Raw genomic sequence first — 8,258 nt, forward strand, 5'->3', positions numbered from 1 at the left:
ATCCCTCCCCCATCTTATTCTATTTATTCATTCATATCCTAATATCTCATCTCACATCTCTGCCATCCTCACAGTTGTGTTTCTTCCATTATATTACATTCTTTATCTCCCCCTCTTCTTCTACTCACACAGGGATCCCTATACTGTGGTATAAAGGATCTCTATTATTATTATTATTTTTCTGTACCCTCTTATTTGTCATATGAGCAGGAGCAAGGATAAGAACATTCTTGTGGAAGCGGATCCAGAACCTGAAAGGACTCTGAAGAGAAAATTAAGAGAAGCTAAATTACAACAATCCAGAAATAACCTTTCAGAAATTTTCGAACAAGAAAAGGAGATGGCAGCCGAAAATAATAATAATGTAAGGAAGATGCTTGGTGACTTTACTGCACCTAATTCCAATTTACATGGAAGAAGCATCTCCATTCCTGCCATTGGAGCAAACAACTTTGAGCTGAAACCTTAATTAGTTTCTCTGATACAGCAGAACTGCAAGTTTCATGGACTTCCATCTGAAGATCCTTTTCAGTTCTTAACTGAATTCTTGCAGATATGTGATACTGTTAAGACTAATGGAGTAGATCCTGAAGTCTACAGGCTCATGCTTTTCCCTTTTGCTCTAAGAGACAGAGCTAGATTATGGTTGGATTCTCAACCCAAAGACAGCCTGAACTCTTGGGATAAGCTGGTCACGGCTTTCTTAGCCAAGTACTTTCCTCCTCAAAAGCTGAGCAAGCTTAGAGCTGATGTTCAAACCTTCAGACAGAAAGAAGGTGAATCCCTCTATGAAGCTTGGGAAAGATACAAACAGTTGACCAAAAAGTGTCCTTCTGACATGCTTTCAGAATAGACCATCCTGGATATATTCTATGATGGTTTATCTGAGCTATCAAAGATGTCACTGGACACTTCTGCAGGTGGATCCATTCACCTAAAGAAAATGCCTGCAGAGGCTCAAGAACTCATTGACATGGTTGCTAATAACCAGTTCATGTACACTTCTGAAAGGAATCCTGTGAATAATGGGACGCCTATGAAGAAGGGAGTTCTTGAAGTTGATACTCTGAATGCCATACTGGCTCAGAATAAAATATTGACTCAGCAAGTCAATATGATCTCTCAGAGTCTGCATGGAATGCAAGTTGCATCCAACAGTACTCAAGAGGCTTCTTATGAAGAAGAAGCTTATGATCCTGAAAACCCTGCAATAGCAAAGGTAAATTACTTAGGTGAACCTTATGGAAACACCTACAACTCATCATGGAGAAATCATCCAAATTTCTCATGGAAGGATCAAAAGCCTCAACAAGGCTTTAATAATGGTGGAAGAAATAGGTTTAACAATAATAAACCTTTTCCATCATCCACTCAGCAACAGACAGAGAACTCTGAACAAAATACTTCTAATTTAGCAAACTTAGTCTCTAATCTATCTAAGGCCACTGTAAGTTTCATGAATGAAACAAGGTCTTCCATTAGAAATTTGGAAGCACAAGTAGGCCAGCTGAGTAAGAGGATCACTGAAATCCCTCCTAGTACTCTCCCAAGCAATACAGAAGAGAATCCAAAAGGAGAGTGCAAGGCCATTGACATAAGCATCATGGCCGAACCTGTGAGGAGAGGAGAGGACGTGAATCCCAAGGAGGAAGACCTCCTGGGACGTCCAGTGATCAATAAGGAGTTTCCCTCTGAGGAACCAAGGGACTCTGAGGCTCATCTAGAGACCATAGAGATTCCATTGAACCTCCTTATGCCCTTCATGAGCTCTGATGAGTATTCCTCTTCTGAAGAGAATGAGGATATTACTGAAGAGCAAATTGCCAAGTTTCTTGGTGCAATCATGAAGCTGAATGCCAAATTATTTGGCATTGATACTTGGGAAGTTGAACCTCCCTTGTTCATCAATGAACTAAGTGATCTGGATCAACTGACATTGCCTCAGAAGAGACAGGATCCTGGAAAGTTCATAATACCCTGTACCATAGGCACCATGATCTTTAAGGCTCTGTGTGACCTTGGTTCAGGAATAAACCTCATGCCCCTCTCTGTAATAGAGAAACTGGGAATCTATGGGGTGCAAGCTGCTAAAATCTCATTAGAGATGGCAGACAGTTCAAGAAAACAGGCTTATGGACAAGTAGAGGACGTGTTAGTAAAAGTTGAAGGCCTTTACATCCCTGCTGATTTCATAGTCCTGGATACTGGAAAGGAAGAGGATGAATCCATCATCCTAGGAAGACCTTTCCTGGCCACAGCAAGAGCTGTGATTGATGTTGACAGAGGTGAACTAGTCCTTCAATGGAATGAGGACTCCCTTAGGGTCATTTCTCTAGTGCCAGTACCCTTTCCATTAGAGTTAGGCCTAGGCCTGATCCTTTACCTGCGAGCCTACTTCGCCCAGCCAGTACCAGTCTATTATTTAGATATTCTTTATAAAAGTTGTTTTGATCCCCGCTAAAGGTAAGCAGGGGAGATCTTTGAACAGCATCCAATCCTTATCTTTTCACTTTCGAGATCGAAGAATCATAGCTATCAGTGCATTGGCAAAGCAGACCCAGACTAGAAAGAACAGAGAGTACACTAGGCTCTGATCCTTTCGAAAGCAAGATTCGCACTAGAAGCATTGGCAACTTTGCGTTGCCTTCAGTACGGGAGAGTCCAGTCCGTCTTTGTTAAATGGCATTTTCTTTTGAAGAGGAAGCATGAAAAGCTTCTCTCAAAGCAGAGTCAACCCAAGCCCCCACAGTCAAACTCTAAGTTTGGTGTTGGGAGGCCACAACCAAACTCTAAGTTTGGTGTTGAACTCCCATATCCAAACTCTAAGTTTGGTGTTGGAAAGTCTCAACAATGCTCTGAACATCTGTGAGGCTCCATGAGAGCCCACTGTCAAGCTATTGACATTAAAGAAGTGCTTGTTGGGAGGCAACCCAATGTTTATCTAATTCTTATTTTTATAGTTTTTCATGTATTTGTAGGTTCATGATCATGTGGAGTCACAAAATAAATATAAAAATTGAAAACTGAATCAAAAACAGCAGAAGAAAAATCACACCCTAGAGGAGCATCTGTCTGGCATTCAGCGCCAGAACAGAGCATGGTTCTGGCGCGGAACGCCCAAAATGGGCAGCTTCTGGGCGCAGAACGCCAGAACAGGCATGGTTCTGGCGTTCAACGCCAGAAATGGCATACAAATGGGCGTTGAACGCCCAAAATGGCCACCAACCTGGCGCTGAACGCCCAGAGTTGTGTGCTAAGGCATTTTTACATGCCTAATGGGTGCAGGGATGTAAATCCTTGAACACCTCAGGATCTGTGGACCCCATAGGATCCACTTAGGACCTGTGGACCCCACAAGATCCCCACCTACCTCCACTCACTTCTTCTCACCGCTCTCTTTCACACAACCCCATAAACACTCTTCCCTAAAAACTCTTCACCACTCACATCCATCCACTCTTCCCCATAAACCTACCTCATAAACCCCACCTACCTTCAAAATTCAAAACCAATTTCCCACCCAAACCCACCCATATGGCCGAACCTTAACCCCCCCTCCCTTCCCTATATAAAGACCTCCATTCTCCTTCAAATTCACACAACACATCCCTCTACACTCCTCTTGGCCGAAACCACATCTCCCTCTCCCTCTCCATATTTCTTCTTCTTCTTCTCCTATTCTTTTGTTTATTGCTCGAGGGCGAGCAATATTCTAAGTTTGGTGTGGTAAAAGCATAAGCTTTTTGTTTTTCCATTACCATTGATGGCACCTAAGACCGGAGAATCCTCTAGAAAGGGGAAAGGGAAGACAAAAGCTTCCACATCCGAGTCATGGGAGATGGAAAGGTTCATCTCCAAAGCCCATCAAGACCACTTCTATGATGTTGTGGCCAAGAAGAAGGTTATCCCTGAGGTCCCTTTCAAACTCAAAAGAAATGAGTATCCGGAGATCCGACATGAAATTCAAAGAAGAGGATGGAAAGTTCTAACAAATCCCATCCAACAAGTCGGCATCCTAATGGTTCAAGAGTTCTATGCTAATGCATGGATCACCAAGAACCATGATCAAAGTAGGAACCCGAATCCAAAGAACTATGTTACAATGGTTCGGGGGAAATACTTAGATTTTAGTCCGGAGAATGTGAGGTTGGCGTTCAACTTGCCAAACATGGAAGAGAACGCACGCCCCTACACACGGAGAGTCAACTTTGATCAAAGGTTGGACCAAGTCCTTATGGACATATGTGTAGAAGGAGCTCAATGGAAGGTTGACTCCAAAGGCAAGCCAGTTCAACTAAGAAGATTGGACCTCAAGCCTATAGCTAGAGGATGGTTGGAGTTCATTCAATGCTCAATCATTCCCACTAGCAACCGGTCTGAAGTTACTATAGACCGGGCCATCATGATCCATAGCATCATGATTGGAGAAGAGGTGGAAGTTCATGAGATTATACCTCAAGAACTCTACAAGGTGGCTGACAAGTCCTCCACTATGGCAAGGTTAGCCTTCCCTCACCTCATTTGCTATCTATGTTACTCTGCTGGAGCTTTCATAGAGGGAGATATCCTCATTAAAGAGGACAAGCCCATCACGAAGAAAAAGATGGAGCAAGCAAGAGAGCCCATTCATGGAGCTCAAGAGGCGCAGGAAGCTCATCACCATGAGATCCCGGAGATGCCTCAAATGCACTTTCCTCCACAAAACTATTGGGAGCAAATCAACACCTCCCTAGAAGAATTGAGTTCCAATATGGGACAACTAAGGGTGGAACATCAAGAGCACTCCATCATGCTTCATAAAATAAGAGAAGATCAAAAAGCAATGAGGGAGGAGCAACAAAGACAAGGAAGAGACATAGAAGAGCTCAAGGACATCATTGGTTCCTCAAGAAGGAAACGCCACCATCACTAAGGTGGATTCATTCCTTGTTCTTATTTCTTTTGTTTTTCGTTTTCTATGTTATGTACTTATCTGTGTTTGTGTCTTCATTACATGATCATTAGTAGTTAGTAACTATGTCTTAAAGTTATGAATGTCCTATGAATCCATCACCTCTCTTAAATGAAAAATGTTTTAATTCAAAAGAACAAGAAGTACATGAGTTTCGAATTTATCCTTGAACTTAGCTTAATTATATTGATGTGGTGACAATGCTTCTTGTTTTTTGAATGTATGCTTGAACAGTGCATATGTCTTTTGAAGTTGTTGTTTAAGAATGTTAAATATGTTGGCTCTTGAAAGAATGATGACTAGAAGACATGTTATTTGATAATCTGAAAAATCATAAAAATGATTCTTGAAGCAAGAAAAAGCAGCAAAGAACAAAGCTTGCAGAAAAAAAAAATAGGCGAAAAAAAAAATATATATATATATATATAGAAAGAAAAAGCAAGCAGAAAAAGCCAAAAGCTCTTAAAACCAAGAGGCAAGAGCAAAAAGCCAATAACCCTTAAAACCAAAAGGCAAGGGCAAATAAAAAGGATCCCAAGGCTTTGAGCATCAGTGGATAGGAGGGCCTAAAGGAATAAAATCCTGGCCTAAGCGGCTAAACCAAGCTGTCCCTAACCATGTGCTTGTGGCGTGTAGGTGTCAAGTGAAAACTTAAGACTGAGCGGTTAAAGTCAAGGTCCAAAACAAAAGAAGAGTGTGCTTAAGAACCCTGGACACCTCTAATTGGGGACTTTAGCAAAGCTGAGTCACAATCTGAAAAGGTTCACCCAATTATGTGTCTGTGGCATTTATGTATCCGGTGGTAATACTGGAAAACAAAGTGCTTAGGGCCACGGCCAAGACTCATAAAGAAGCTGTGTTCAAGAATCATCATACTAAACTAGGAGAGTCAATAACACTATTCGAAATCTGAAGTTCCTATAGATGCCAATCATTCTGAACCTCAATGGATAAAGTGAGATGCCAAAACTATTCAAGAGGCAAAAAGCTATAAGTCCCACTCATATGATTGAAGCTCTGTTCCATTGATAGTTTGGAATTTATAGTATATTCTCTTCTTTTTATCCTATTTGATTTTCAGTTGCTTGGGGACAAGCAACAATTTAAGTTTGGTGTTGTGATGAGCGGATAATTTATACGCTTTTTGGCATTGTTTTTAGTATGTTTTTAGTAGAATCTAGTTACTTTTAGGGATGTTTTTAATAGATTTTATGTTAAATTCACATTTCTGGACTTTACTATGAGTTTGTGTGTTTTTCTATGATTTCAGGTATTTTCTGGCTGAAATTGAGGGACTTGAGCAAAAATCAGATTCAGAGGTTGAAAAAGGACTGCTGATGCTGTTGGATTCTGACCTCCCTACACTCAAAGTGGATTTTCTGGAGCTACAGAACTCGAAATGGCGCGCTTCCAATTGCGTTGGAAAGTAGACATTCAGGGCTTTCCAGCAATATATAATAGTTCATACTTTGGCCAAGAATAGATGACGTAAACTGGCGTTCAACGCCAGCTTTCTACCCAAATCTGGCGTCCAGCGCCAGAAAAGGAGCCAAAACCAGAGTTGAACGCCCAAACTGGCACAAAAACTGGCGTTCAACTCCAAGAAGGACCTCTACACGTGCAACACTCAAGCCCAGCCCAAGCACACACCAAGTGGGCCCTGGAAGTGGATTTATGCATCAATTACTTACTCATGTAAACCCTAGTAGCTAGTTTATTATAAATAGGACCTTTTACTATTGTATTAGGCATCTTTTGATCATCTTAGGATCTTAGGATCATCTTTGAATGCATTGTTCTTAGACTTTGGGGGCTGGCCATCTCGGCCATGCCTGGACCTTCACTTATGTATTTTCATACGGTAGAGTTTCTACACTCCATAGATTAAGGTGTGGAGCTCTGCTGTTCCTCAAAGATTAATGCAAAGTACTACTGTTTTCTATTCAATTCATCTTATTTCGCTTCTAAGATATCCATTCGCACCCAAGAACGTGATGAAGGTGATGATTATGTGTGACGCTCATCACCATTCTCCCCTATGAACACGTGCCTGACAAACACTTCCGTTCTACATGAAATAAGCTAGAATGAATATCTCTTAGATCTCCTAACCAGAATCTTCGTGGCGTAAGCTAGAATGATGGCGGCATTCAAGAGAATCCGGAAAGTCTAAACCTTGTCTGTGGTATTCCGAGTAGGATTCAATGATTGAATGACTGTGACGAGCTTCAAACTCGCGAGTGCTGGGCGTTAGTGACAGACGCAAAAGGAGGGTGAATCCTATTCCAGCATGATCGAGAACCGACAGATGAATGGCCGTGCTGTGATAGAGGGGATGTAGCCACTGACAACGGTGATGCCCTTGCATAAAGCCAGCCATGGAAAGGAGTGAGACTGATTGGATGAAGATAGCAGGAAAGCAGAGGTTCAGAGGAACGAAAAGCATCTCCATTCGCTTATCTGAAATTCCTACCAATGATTTACATAAGTATCTCTATCCCTATTTTATTATATAATATTCAAAAACACCAGTATCACTTTATATCTGCCTGATTGAGATTTACAAGGTGACCATAGCTTGCTTCATACCAACAATCTCCGTGGGATTCGACCCTTACTCACGTAAGGTATTACTTGGACGACCCAGTGCACTTGCTGGTCAGTTGTATCGAAGTTGTGAACCATGGTATTGGCACCATGTTATTGGTGTCAATGCCAGGGAAAGAAAGAGCCATGAATTCTACATCATTAAAGTGTAATCACGATTACGCGTACCAAGTTGCTCACGTTGCCAGGGATTGTTCGAGCCTGGACATCACAATTTCGTGCACCAACATCCCTGCTGATTTCATAATCCTAGATACTGGGAAGGATGAAGATGAATCCATTATCCTTGGAAGACCCTTCCTAGCCACAACAAGAGCTGTGATTGATGTTAACAGAGGTGAACTAGTTCTTCAATTGAATGAGGACTCCCTTGAGTTTAAAACTCAAAGACATCCTTCTGTAAACATGGAAAAGAGGCACAGTAAGCTTCTCTCAAAACAGAGTCAACCAGAGCCCCCACAGTCAAACTCTAAGTTTGGTGTTGGGAGGCCACAACCAAACTCTAAGTTTGGTGTTGAACTCCCATATCCAAACTCTAAGTTTGGTGTTGGGGAGTCTCAACAATGCTCTGAACATCTGTGAGGCTCCATGAGAGCCCACTGTCAAGCTATTGACATTAAAGAAGTGCTTGTTGGGAGGCAACCTAATTTTTATTTAATTATATTTTTATTAGTTATATGTCTTTATAGGTTCATGATCA

The 8,258-nt window shown here is 41.6% G+C and overlaps 1 non-coding gene across 1 annotated transcript; it reads right to left on the reverse strand.

The window, feature by feature from the left end:
- Positions 1 to 736: 736 nt before the first annotated feature.
- Positions 737 to 844, reverse strand: LOC148573823 (small nucleolar RNA R71). Its single transcript, XR_015905679.1, has one exon. It is a non-coding gene; the product is annotated as a small nucleolar RNA R71 (small nucleolar RNA).
- Between the last annotated feature and the right edge of the window lie 7,414 nt (positions 845 to 8,258).

The sequence above is a fragment of the Arachis ipaensis genome, chromosome B2 (assembly GCF_059453495.1).
Source record: "Arachis ipaensis isolate K30076 ecotype BB chromosome B2, ASM5945349v1, whole genome shotgun sequence".
In the NCBI taxonomy this organism is placed as follows: Eukaryota; Viridiplantae; Streptophyta; class Magnoliopsida; order Fabales; family Fabaceae; genus Arachis; species Arachis ipaensis.